The 14,474-nt window shown below is 41.2% G+C and overlaps 1 pseudogene; it reads right to left on the minus strand.

The window, feature by feature from the left end:
- Positions 1 to 13,444, minus strand: part of LOC100456511 (ras suppressor protein 1-like) — a 202,065-nt pseudogene extending 188,621 nt beyond the window's left edge.
- Positions 13,445 to 14,474: the final 1,030 nt, after the last annotated feature.

Below are 14,474 nucleotides of genomic sequence, written 5' to 3' on the forward strand. Positions count from 1 at the left end.
CAAAATAGTAAGACAAAAGCTTACAGAAATGCAAAGAGAAAGAAACAAACCCACTATTATACTTGGAGACTTCAACACTCCATTCTATTAGTAACTGACAGATCCAGCAGGCAGAAAATCAGTAAGGACAGAGTTAAAAACACAACACCACCATCAATCAACTGGATATAACTGGCATCTATAGACTACTCCATCCAACACAAAAATACACATTCTTCTGAAGCTTGCACAGAACATTCATCAACATAGACCACATTCTGGGCCATAAAACACCCCTTAAAGAGAATAGAAATTATATAAGCTCTCAGTCCACACTGGAATTAAACTAGACATCAAACAGAAAGATAGCTGAAAAATCCCAAAACATCTGGTCATTAACAACATATTTCTAAATAACACGTCAAAGAAATCTCAAAAAATTTTTTAAAATATTTTAATTAAATGAATATACTACTTATCAGAATTTGTGAAGTGCAGGGGCTGGGCGCAGTGGCTCAAGCCTGTAATCTCAGCACTTTAGGAGGCCAAGGCAGGCAGATCGTGAGGTCAGGAGATCGAGACCATCCTGGCTAACACAGTGAAACACTGTCTCTACTAAAAATACAAAAAATTAGCTGGGCATGGTGGCAGGCGTCTGTAGTCCCAGCTACCTGGGAGGCTGAGGCAGGAGAATGGCGTGAACCCGGCAGGCAGAGCTTGCAGTGAGCAGAGATCACGCCACTGGACTCCAGCCCGGGCGACAGAGCGAGACTCCGACTCAAAAAAAAAAAAAAGAAAAAATTGTGAAATGCAGCAAAATCAATGCTAAAGGAAATTTATAGCATTAAATGCATGTATTACAAAACAAGAAAGTTCTATTAGGTTGGTGCAAAAGTAATGGCTAAATGGCAATTACTTCCTGCACCAACCTTATAAAATCAATAATCCAAACTTCTACCCCAGGAAACAAGAAAAATGAGAATGAATTGAACTACAAGTAAACAGAAAAAAAATTAATAAATATTAGGGCAGAAATCAGTGATACTTAAAAGGGGAAATCAATAGAGAAGATGTCTGAGTCCAAAAGCTGGTTTTTGGAAAAGATCAATAAAACTGGTAATCCTCTAGGGAGGCTAGCCAAAAAAAAAAAAAAAAAAGAACTAATTACTAATAACAGAAATGAAAGAAAGGCCATGCCATTACTACTGATTTCATGGATGTTAAAGGGATAATAAAGTAACATTATGAACAACTCTATGTCCAAAAATGTTATAACTTAGATAAAATGGACCAACTGCTGGAAAGGCATAATCTACCAAAACTCACACAGGGAGAAATAGATCCTTTTAGTAGGCCTATGTCTATTAAAGAAATTGAATCAAAAATATTAATAACCTTCTAAAATAGAAAGCACCATGCCCAGATAGGTTTACTCATGAATTCTATCAAACATTTAAGGAAGAAACTATACCAATTCTCTACAATGCCTTTCAGAAAACAGAAGCAGAGAGAACAATTCCTAACTCATTCTATGAGGTCAGCATTAAGCCAAAGACATTGCAAAAAGGAGAAACTACAGAGGAACATCTCTCATGAACATAGATACAAAAATTCTCAACAAAGCATTTGAAATTAATTCAAAAATGTATTAAGAGTATACACAATGACCAAATGGAACTTACTCCAGGTATGCAAAGGTGGTTCAAATTCAAAAATAAAAGCAATCCATCACTTCAAACAGGTGAAAGAAGAAAATCCATATGATTATATCTATAGATGCAGAAAAAGCACTGGACAAAACCCAACACCCATAAAAACTCTTAGCCAACTAGGAATAGAGGAAAATTTTCTCAACTTAATAAAAAAAAATCTACAAAAACCCTACAATTAACATGATACTTAATGGTAAGGAACTAGTTTCTTTCCTACTATGGTTGGGAACAAGGCAAGGATGTCACCTGTCACAACTTTTAGCCAAAATCATATTGGAAGTCTTAGTTAATGCAGTAAGAAAAAGCAGAAAAATGTATGCAGATTGGGAAGGATGAATTAAAACTGTCTTTATCCACAGATAATATGATGTCTATGTAGAAAATCCCAAATCATCAACAAAAAAGAACTGAAACTAATAAACAACTACAGCAAGGTTGCAGGATACAAGGTTATATACAAACACAATTTCTTTTCTATATAATTAGAATTTTAAATTAAAAACACATCATTTACAGCAAACAAATGAAATAGTTAGATATATAGCTAACAAAATATGTACAAGATCTATATGAGAAAAGTTTCAAAACTAGTATGAAACAAATCAAAGACCTAAATAAACAGTGAGATATCCCATGTTCATGAATAGGAAGACCCAACATTGTTACAATGTCAGTTCTTCCCAAGTTGATCTACATATCAATTCCAGTCAAAATACCAGAAAGTTTATGGATATCAACAAACTGATCCTAAAATTTACATGGAAAGGCAGAAGAGCCAATGCAATATTGAAGAAAATACAATCACAGCATTGACACTGCCCAACTTCAAAACTTAATTAGAGTATGGTATTGGTGAAACAATAGACAAATAGATCACTGGAATAAAATAATAGAAAGCCCAGAAATAGACCACACTAATACAATCAACTAATCTTTAGCAGAAGTGCAAAGGCAATTCAGTGGGAAAAGGAGTCTTTTCAACAAATGATGCTGAAACAGATGGACATCAACACACACAAAAATCAATCTAGACAAAGACCTAACACCTTTCACAAAAATAAACTCAAATCACAGACCTATTATATAAAACACAAAGCTATCAAAATTTCTAGATATAACAAAGGAGAAAATCTAGTTGACCTGAGATTTGGCAATGACTTCTTAGATACAATACTAAAGGCACAATTTATGAAGGAAAAACTTGATAAGTGAGACTTCATTATATTTGAAAATTTCTGCTCTGTGAAAGATATCATTAGGGAAATAAAAGAACAACTCAAACAAGGAGAAAATATTTGCAACACACATATCTGATAAAGAACTGGTATCCAAAATATATAAAGACGACTTAAAACTCAACAACAAAGAACCCAATTAAAAAGTACATAAAAGATCTGAATGGACATCTCACCAGAAAAGATATACATATGGCAAATAAGCATATGAAAAGATGCTCAGCATCATATAGTCACTAGGGAATTGCAAATGGAAACAATGAGATACTACTATATACCCACTAGAATGGCTAAAATCCAAAACACCAACACCACCAAATGCTGGTGAGGATGTGGAGCAACAGAAAATCTCATTCTTTATTGGTAGAATGCAAAATGGTACAGCCACTTGAGATGACAGTTTGATCGTTTCTTCCAAAGCTAAACATAGTCTTATCACATGATCCAGTAATCACATTCCTAGGTATTCACCCAAAATCTGCACAAGAATGTTTACAACAGCTTTATTCATAATTGTCCAAATTTAAAAGCTGCCAAAATGTCATCCAACAGGTGAATGGATAAGCACAGTGTGGTACATCCAGACAATGGAGTATTATTCACTGCTAAAAAGAAATGAGTTATCAAACCACAAAAGACATGGAGGAATCTTAAATGCATGTTGCTAAACAAAAGTAGCCAATCTGTAAAGACCTTATACTGTATGATTCCAACTATATGACATTCTGGAAAGGGTAAAATTATAGAGACAAAGGCAAACTGTAACATTTCAGTGGTTGTCTGAGATTTAGGAGGTAGATAATGAGGGAGAGGGGATGAAGAGGTAGAGCGGAGAGATTTTTAGGGCAGTGAAACTGTTCCATATGATACTGTAATGGTGAATACACGATGTTAATTTGTCAAAACCCATAAAACTATACTATATAGAGTGAATCCTGATGTTAGCTATAAACTTTAGTTAATAATAATGCAGCAACAGCCTGGCCAACATGGTGAAACCCCGTCTCTACTAAAAATAAAAAAAAAAATTAGCTGGGTGTGATAGCGCATACCTGTAATCCCAGCTACTTGGGAGGCTGAGGCAGGAGAATCACTTGAACCTGGGAGGCAGAAGTTGTAGTGAGCCGAGATCGCACCATTGCACTCCAGCCTGGGTGACAGAGTGAGACTGTCTCAAAAATAAAAATAAAAACAATAATAATGCATCAATATTGGTTCAGCAATCATAGCAAATGTAACACACCAATGCAAGATGTTAATATGGGAAACTAGGAAGGGGAGATGGAGGAGAGATGTGAATCTGTACTTCCTGCTCCAGTTCTCTGTAAATCAAAAAAGCCTATTTTTTTTTAAAGAGGGAGAATGAAGATAGCATATGCATAAAACAATTGTTTTTAGCAATACTGACATTAGTAAAATTAGTATTGTTAATTGCATGTCGGGTACCAAACACATGATTGTGAGATGTTCTAATTCTATCATCACCGAAATCTGTGAGAGGCAGGGTTCTGAGAGGAAGGGAGGAGGCCCAGATGAGGCACAGAAGGATTTAAATAAAAGCCTTGCAGTCTGTTATGTATTTCCATTGGAACTACCAGTATAAGCTCACGACGCTGGCAGTCTCATGACTTAAACGGAGAGTGATTGGGAAGAGCAGGAGTTCCCAACCTACTAACGTTTCTTGCTTTGAAAATCTGTCAATTTGTACTGTCATATATGCACTTATCTATACGAATACTTCAGTAAAGCTTTTTGGAGTAGGATTTTTTAAAAACTATGTGTAAGTATTTTCAGAAGATGAAGGTTCCTGTTTCCCTGGTTCAAATGGTATCAACATAGGTAGGCTGCGTCCTTGAATGCATTCCTAAATCGATACAGAATCATTAGCCCAGACAGGCCAGCTACCATAGCTTCTAGAACATGACTAGATGGCCACAGGCACTCAGCATGCTCGCTGAATTAGCTGTTCATCTTCTTCTCCCCCACAGGGTATGTGTATATGACTGTCAGAAATGAGTAAGGCAAAACAGGATAAGCTAAGAACACTGCTTCTGAAGTCTGCTGGCGTGGGTTCAAATCTGGGCTCTACCACTTATTTTCTGGGTGACTTTGAGCAAGTTAATGAAGCTCTCTAAATCTGTTTCCTTACCTATTAGATAATAACAAACTGTGAGGTTTGAAAGATTAATCCATACAGAGGGCTTAGCACAATGCCTGGGACATAGTAAATGTGTGTGTGTATTAATACACCCCATGCATATATGGCATGGTATTTCAATCATATTATCTATTATTTTCATTCTCCTAACAAAGGGTGTACAACTTTGTAGAATACAAATATATAATAAATCATATAGGTATCTTTGACACGGCCTAAAGACTTAAGCACTTACAGCTGTTTTATTATTTGTTCATTTATTTTGAAACAGAGTCTCACTCTTGTCACCCAGGTTGGAGTGAAATGGCATGATCTTAGCTCACTGTAGCCTCCATCTCCCGGGTTCAAGTGATTCTCCTGTCTTAGCCTCCCAAGTAGCTGGGATTACAGGCATGGACCATCATGCACAGCTAATTCTCATATTATTAGTAGAGATGGGGTTTCACCATGTTGGCAAGGGTGGTCTCAAACTCCTGACCTCAGGTGATCCACCCACCTTGGCCTCCCGAAGGGCTGGGATTGCAGGCGTGAGCCACTGCACCCGGCCTCACTTACAGCTGTTAAGAAAACCAAGTTACATAGACTACCATTCAAATATTGAGATTGCAAACCATATTACCATTCTCTGGTCTGCACTATGTCCTGAAAAACTATGAGGCCAAACCCCCGTTCCAAGTAATTGCCTGTTCTGATGTGTGCCTTTCATTTGACCTCACCCTTAAAATTATAAGCTACACAGAGTCCAAAGGAATAATTAATGGATATGCAGAGAAATAGATGAAATAAAAAGGATATTTATGAGGTATGGGTACTATAACTACCATTTAATGTAATTCATGTTTATTCTGTTTGATACATGAACCAATATTTCCCCAACACAATCTTTTCCAGCACCATACTTTACTGTTTTAAGCTAATGTTCTAAGTTTGAAGACAGAAGAAAATGAATTAATATATGGTATAAAAAGATCTCACATCTGATCATTCCATTCTGTTGAGATTAATAGTTTTTTAGGAAACCAAGAAGAAAGTGGGGAGGGTTCTGCTAATATTGATCAGATGGAAATTAAGTTGCTTCTTATGTTTTCTTCAATAGTTAAAGCTCTGCAACCATCCTGTAAATCCAAGTTTCCAAGCTGGCAGGGTTTTCAATTATTATCCATACCAATTGTAGCACTGGTTATAATGGCAAAGCAGTGGGTGTTATGGTTTCTTATGGTGAAAATATAACTACTTCACATCTAATAAACACCTTATTGTCATCTTAACATAGCAAATAATACTTTGTCACTAGATAATTTTAAAATTCAATATAAGGCTGGGCGCAGTGGCTCATGCCTGTAATCCCAGCACTTCAGGAGGCCGAGGCAGGCAGATCACTTGAGGTCAGGAGTTTGAGACCAACCTGGCCAACATGGGAAAACCTCGTCTCTACTAAAAATACAAAAATTAGCCGGGCATGGTGGTGGGCACCTGTAATCCCAACTATTTGGGAGGCCGAGGCAGGAGAATCACTTGAACCCGGGAGGCAGAGGTTGCAGTGAGCCAAGATCACACCACTGTACTCCAGCCTGGGCAACAGTGACTGTGTCTCAAAAAATAAAAAAATTGAAAAAATAGAAATAATAAAATTCAATATAAACTCCCAGACTCTGCTTACATAATGCCTATCATTAAAAATACATTCAATAAATTGTTATTGCAGGACATAGAGTATTTTAATTATTACTGGAAAAATCACCAGTTTCCAAAGCATGTCTTTCATTCTCAACAGAAACTTGGCCACAAGCACATCCCAACAAAAATCCTGCTGCTGTTCCCCCAGCCACCCCCTGGGCTATCCACAGCTCTGAACTCACCAGTGTGTGGCCATAGCTGTTCCTCTTGACCCCAGCACACTGGGCCCAGCCACTCAACTTCTCCTGGGAATTCTGAATCAGATGAAGAATGAGGCAGTGGCTGTGCTGGTACGATGAGACCACGAGACAGGTGGGCAAAGACCACTGAGAAGTATCATCACTAAGATTTCCAAGAAATAAAGAGATATTGTTTTGCATTGGTTATATCATCACAGATAAAACGGTTTTTAAAATAGTTATGCACCGCTTAATTATGTTTCACTCAACAATGGACCACCTGGGAGGCCAGGGCAGGCAGATCGCTTGAGTCCAAGAGTTCAAGACCAGCCTGGGAGACACAGCGAAACCAAGTCTCTGTAAAAATTATCTGGCAGTGGTGGCATGTGCCTGTAGTCTCAACTTGGGAGGCTGAGGTGGGAGGATCACTTGAGCCTAGGAAGCCGAGGCTATAGTGAGGCAAGATCATGCCACTGTAGTCCAGCCTGGGCAACAGAGTGAGACCTCGCCTCAAAAAAACAAACAAACAAACAATAGACCACAAATATGACAGTGGTCCCATGAAAGTACAATAATGTACTGTATTTTTGCTATATCTTTTCTATAAAGACACAAATACCACTGTGTTACAATTCCCTATGGTATTCAGTACAGTCACATGCTGTGCAGATTTGTAGCCTAAAAGCAAAAGCCTTAGTCACAAGCATACCATCTAGCCTAGGGGTGTAGTAGGCTACACCATCTAGGTGTGTGTAGGGACAGTATATGATGATCACACAACGACAAAATCATAACATATCCCCATCATTAAGTGATGCATGGCTGTAGTAATAGCGAGTATTATTAAGACCAATAGGTACCAGGTGGTATGCTAGGCCCTTATAGATACTAACTCACAACGACCCTATGAGGTGCTCTTATTATTCCCAATTTATAGATGAGGCACCTGAGGCACAGAGCGGTTAAGCAACTTGCCCAAGGTTACACAGCTAGTAACAAACAAAAAAGATGCTTACAAAAAAGCCACCATGGCCACCGGGGCCGGAATGTCAGAGGACTGACAAACAGTCAAATGTCATTACTGGCTCAGTTATACCAAAGAGGCTACAACTTTTGTTTCAATGAAACATTTCCAGTTTTAACCCTATCCTACTATCAAAAATAGAAGTTGTCAGTTCCATCTTGTTCCTGATAGCTGGAAACTACTTCACTCTGGAAACTGGGGAGAAGCCTGCAGGAAGGAGACAGAGTACATGCTCTTTCTCCAGAGCTATGCTTTCTTCATTAACTAACCTGAATCTCTTTACTAAAAGCAGTAACATTCTTTCTTCAATAAATTTTTCCCAAGCACTACACCAAGTAGAGAGACACTTCAGCTAGGTTGGATGGGATGGTGGGTCAGAACTGAGTATACTCAAGGGGCTTCCTGGAGGAGGTGACATGAAATGGAGTCATGTGAATAAATAAGTCCTTCCTTCTTTCAACAAGCACTAACTGACAAGGGGACAAGAGCTAGCTGGAGACAGAAAAAGGAAAAGAGCTTCTCAGGCCAAGATGTGGCATGTTTAAAAACACAAAGGTGAGCACATACACACAACTTAGAGGAGTGAAAACATAAATGATTTTAAGGCCAGGCACGGTGGCTCACGCCTGTAGTCCCAGCACTTTGGGAGGCCGAGATGGGTGGATCGCTTGAGGTCAGGAGTTCGAGACCAGCCTGGCCAACATGGTGAAACCCCGTCTCTACTAAAAATACAAAAATTATCTGGCTGTGGTGGTGCAGTCCCAGCTACTCAGGAGGCTGAGGCAGGAGAATCGCTTGAACTCAAGAGGTGGATGGAGGCTGCAGTGAGCCAAGATCATGCCACTGCACTCCAGCCTGGGCAACAGAGTGAGATTCTGTCTCAAAAAACTAACTAAATAAAAAATAAATGATTTTAATAAAGATTATAGCTAAAATTACAGGTTCTCCCCAGCTCTTTTATCTTTCCCCCAAAGAAGGTCTACATGGATGGCACGTGTTCCAGGCATAAAAAGATTTTGAGACAGCTCTTCCAGATAACCCATGATCATATGTTTATTATTTTGCCTGGTCCTTAGAAACACCACTCACTTCCTTGAAAGCAGGTTGTTTTTCAAGATTTATCTGAAAAATGTCAGTCTAACCTGGAAAAAAAATAATAAAGGCTTGACCACCCAGAGAGGGCAATAAACTTGAAGAGATTAAAAAATTAGGAAACAAGAGAAATGAAAGAAAGTTCCTCTGGCTGCAGCTGGGATTCTGTCTCTATGGAAATGGAAGCTGATTACGGGGCCTTCAAAAATCAGCTTTATCAACCAGCTGAAGACAGTTGCTGTTTGGGAAAGAGTTTCTGCAGTGAAATCTCTTTAATAAAATCAGCAGCATTACGATTATGCTTGGAAGCTTTTTTTTTTTTTTTTTTAAAGAGACAAGGTCTTGTCTTGTTGCCTAGTAACAGGATCATAGCTCACTACAAACTCAAACTCCTGGGCTCAAGCAATCCTCCCACCGCAGCCTCCCTGACAGCTGGGACTACAGACTTGCACACCACCCTCGGCTTGTTTTTTAATTTTTTGTAGAGATGGGGTCTCACTCTATTGCCCACACTGATCTTCTTGGAAGCTTTGAGAATGTGTGTGCAAATTACATCCATGTTAAAACAAAAAGAAGGAAAAGAAATAAATCAGGACAAATTTTAAATAAATAGCTATCTAAATCAATTAGAACCCTAGGCAAAAGTACCAAACACTACAGGTTCTAATAAGCCACACAAAAAATCCCAACACCGTTACAAATGCCTTACCCCGTCTAGTTAACAAAGCAAAATTCTTAGTTCAGACCACTGACTATGTTGGAACTGGGTATGTCTGAGGCATTTGGGCCTAGAGCTGGATATTCACATTAATAGTTAACATTTAATGTACATTATTGCATCTAACACTAACTAGTTAGTAACTAACATTTAATGTACATTATTGCCTTTAAAGTGAACCATTAAACCAGTCTTATGAAGTGGTTACTTAGGTTACCATTGGTTAAGGAACTTGAGGATCAGGGAGGTTAAGTAGCTTCTCTAAGGTTACACAGTACTAAGTAGCAGAATTTGAACCCACATCTATCCAAATCCAAGTTCCCCTCATATGCTCGCTGTACTCCTCTGCCTCTTACGGTAGGAAATAAGCATTTCTAGAATCTGGCTGGACTATAAGAAAACTGTAGAACCTATCTAATATCTGTCTCCAGCCTAAGAAGTTTTCCCCATCAGAAAGCTCTTGGTACCTAAACTCCTCAAAACATCTTTCAAAGGTAACTTGCTGTCTCTAAGGAAGTGCTGCATTAGAAGATACAACTCTCCCAAGAAGAAAGACGGTCATCTCATACGCTTAGTAGTACAAAACCTTACTGTTATCTTCAAAGCTTAATTCTTACCTTTTGAGAAATTAAAGTAAAATAATGAAGGGAAAGTTTGAGATGCAAGAACTATTCTCTGTACATGCCAGTTAATTGTTCCCTGTGTTTAATCTAGATACTAATATATAAAACTTCCTGGTAACAGCTAAAATTTTATCAGTAAAGAAATATGGAGGAAGGTGTGGTGGCTCAAGTCTGTAATGCCAGCACTTTGGAAGGCCAAGATGGGAGGACTCCTTGAGCCCAGGAGTTTGAGGCCAGCCTGGGCAGCATAGCAAGACCCCACCTCTACAAAAATATAAAACCATTAGCCAGGCGTGGTGGTGTGTACCTACAGTCCCAGCTACTCAGGAGGCTGAGGTGGGAGGACCACTTGAGCCTGGGAGGTTGAGGCCACAGTGAGCTGTGAATGCACCACTGCATTCCAGCCTGGGTGACAGAGCGAGACCCTGTTTTCAGGGGAAAAAAAAAAAAATTTACACTTATAATTAATGTAGCCAAGTGAAATATTTTAATACTTGTATATATTAAGCACTGTGTCACTGTGTGTGCACTGTTGAGAACTAAGCCCTAATGGAGGCTCCGAAGAGCATCCTGGAACCCCCTAGGCTCCGAGGAGTCCCGAGGTCAGGGAGTTTGCAGAGAGCAGCCTTGGGTCAATGCTACAGAAGCCAGAGGAGGTGGACTCTTAAAATCTCCAAATTCACTTCCACCCAACTTCCTAAAAAGCACTATTATTCTTCGTTAGCTACTTCTTTAAGAAAATTTAAGAAGGATCTTGCTTTTCAGTACCCAATGTTATACCGGAAATATACTTCAGGAAGCAAGTGGCTATCTTTTCTTCCCTAATAAAAGCAAAGGCTTCAAAGAGAGAGCTGAACCGAAATAGCTAAGCCATTCTCCCCATTTATAAATATCACATAAAGTCTTCTCTTCAAAAGCCGAAGGGTATAAAGCTCCTCTGCTGAAAGCAGCCTCTCTCTTCTACCCAGTGAGAACGAGTGCTGGAGGGAGGAAAGCCATGGGGGCCAAGGGTCCCGCTATGCCAGGCATCATCTTCCCTATCCCCTTCTCTTTCTCCTCTGTATCAACAGTGCCCCCAATAATGACCATGATCATGGCAGAGCTGGGCAGGGGCAGCAAGGGACACACCTAGATCTTCAGTTCCAGAGGCATCTGTTCTGTTGCTGACAGCAAGGACCCTTATGGAATGCAAGAGACCAACAAACACCAAGGCTGAGAGGCCAATTAGTACACAACCTAAGTTTAATGGCACGTATTTTCATAAAGTCTATGAAACGCAAATCAACTACGTTTCCTCCCTTTTCCTTCTGCCAAGATGTATCAATAGCATCAACTCCAATCTCTGTCCCAGGCAGGTTTACAAACCGGGAAAAGCATGGCTTCACCGTAAACCTGACTCTGCCATTGTTTCCATGCCTAAATGGCTTTCCATCACCTTTCAGGGTCTCCTGAACATCTCCCTTCTTCTCTCATCACATCCTGGACATGATCTCACACACTCATGGGCCTAATCCATCATTCTTTCATTTTTTTTCATTCCTCAACTATTTTTGAGCATCTACTGTGCTCCAGGCACTATTATAAAAAAAAAATACAAGCATGAACATTGCACTGCTTTTGTCTTCCCAATGTCCCAGTGGAGAAGGGAGACTTCTAGATTAAAAAAAAAAAATCATTACAATCCTATGTGACAGAAGTCACAAAGCAAGGCACACGTCCAACTTCACAGGGGAGGGAGTGGCTATGTTAGCTCGGTGCAGACAGAGAAGATTTTACACAGGTGGTGATGTCTAAGCTGACGCTTAGAAGTAAAACGATTTCAGGTGAAAAAGACTGAGGGCGAGGGAAAACAGAATTCGTAAAGGCACCAAGATCTGAACAAGTAGGCTCTGGTCCAGAAAGGACAATAAATTCAGAATGGCTGAAATGCCAGCTGCATGGAAGGGTAAGGTAGTGTTCAGATTCGGAAAGGCCTTGTGCATCACACCTAGAAACCTGGAGCATTACAGTCGGTAACAGACAACCTGGAAAAGTGTGCAGAGGGTTTAAACCAAAGCCACGTCAGCCTGAAGAAGTGCTTTATTTCACTTATCATGGGTTTTCCAAATATTGGAATTAGTGGCCAACATCTAAAAATTAGCAAGTTTCATATAAAAATATAGAATCTTGGCTCCTTGAAGAAAATAATCTGGCACACTGGGCCAACATTCCTACGGTGACATGTGTCTGAGTAGCAGATGCAGCAGCTGGCCCCTTCAGGTGGGATATGTATCACCTAGTTCATGACTGCCCTCACTTGGAGGCACGTGAATTTGCAATCCCTGATTTTAAGGGAGAGGGTAACACCATATACCGGAGTTACAGGAAAGCAACACTGAAAGTGACCCACTGATTAAACTGGGCAGTGAAACTGGAGGCAAGAGGGCAAGTTAGGAGGATTTCACCACAGCATGAGGAGGTAACAAAAGCCTGAACCTTGCAAGTTAGGAGAATAAATACTCAGAAGAAAGTAAAGATTAAAGAAATGCTTAAAATGTTCCAGGCACAAAAATGCCTATTAATCCTGGAATTTTTGTGTGTCATTTGTTCATGGACAAAGACTGTATTAGGAGACAGGAAGGACTCAAAATTAATTCTCTATTAAAAAATAAAGTGGCTATTAAGTAAACTATGTGGAAAATCCACCCCAATGCCATACAGCAGAGACAAACGATGAGGCACAGCTGTCCGTGTGATTCTCATCGTGGACTCTCAGGATCATTTTCCAGGTGAAACAGAAACCTGGAAACCCTCTGCGCGAAGCCCCTGACAAGTGATGTTTACAAGCAGGGGCTGGGGTCTAAACCATTACAATCGCTCACAGCAGGACTAGCAGTGACTTGGAAAACTTAGAAACCCTTCCAGCTCATCCACGGGAGGGTCCTGCCCGAGAACTCACACAGGCCATTGACATGCAGCATATTGGAGACGCCCCGGTCACTCATGTCCACTTCGGGCTGGTTCTTCTACGGGCTCTCCTCCACCAACTTCTCCAGAGACTTGGACATGGTCTGCACCAAACGACAACAACAAAGCACGTGGGCGATGGCACCAAGTTTAGGGGTGGAAAGGAAAGAGGCCTTCGCTGCCACTCTGGGTTGGAGAGGGTGGGCGTCCGAGGGCGTCCCCAGGGCTGGTCCGGGTGCAGGGAGGGGATGAGCAGGGCAGGGGAGTGGGAAGGGTCCAGCCCCGGTCCGGCCACGCAGAGAGAAGCAACCCCAAGTGCGACGCCGCACACACTCACCGCAGAGGGCAGCCCCTAACAGGGTGGGCGTGTAACCACACGCTTCGGCAGGACGCACCCCGGCGGCGAGAGATGCCCTCGTTCCCTGCTACACCTGCACTAAATAACTAACACGCCCTGTCTCGGCACACCGCGCCGCTGCCAGCTCCACCCCCGAACCTACCCATATTAAGAGAACAGCTCGCTGGGCGTGGCTCCAGGGCCAGGTTCTGCCCTGAAAAGTATATGGAAGAGGCTGGCCAATCACGTTCGTTATTCGGCTTCGAGACCCCGCGCCACGCTGAGGTTAATTTATCGCCGTGGCGTACACCCCGCGATTTGGAACTCTGATTGGGCCGAGCTTGGCGCGTGCGCACTACGTTTGGAGCGTGCTCAGTTGATGGGTCGAAGCCCAGAGGGCTGTGGGGGAAAGCGGGGAGGTTTACGGCGCGACTGCTTAAGGGATGGTAATGGCTGAGGGTGGGTGTTGCGAAAGCTAGAAGTGAATTGCCTCCGAATGTTCCGCTTGTGTAACTGTGGCTCCACTCGCCAGAAGTTGCTACCCTGAGTCCCGTCTCCACAATGTGCCTCTGAAGGACCTTGTGGGGCACGCAGCCTCTCGCCCTGTTAAGAGCTTCTCCAGGCAGGGATTCCGGCGCGGTCTGCGTTTCCCCAGCGCCCCGCTGGAAATCTTTTTGACAGGTTTCTAAGGCTGGCTTTTACCCCTGACCCTTTTGCCCTTAAGCAACAAGAACTACCCTCAGGGCTGGAAGCTACAAGTAAAACCCTACCTTTTAAAGGTCATTTGAAAACAC

This window comes from Pongo abelii, chromosome 8, assembly GCF_028885655.2.
Source record: "Pongo abelii isolate AG06213 chromosome 8, NHGRI_mPonAbe1-v2.0_pri, whole genome shotgun sequence".
Lineage (NCBI taxonomy): Eukaryota > Metazoa > Chordata > Mammalia > Primates > Hominidae > Pongo > Pongo abelii.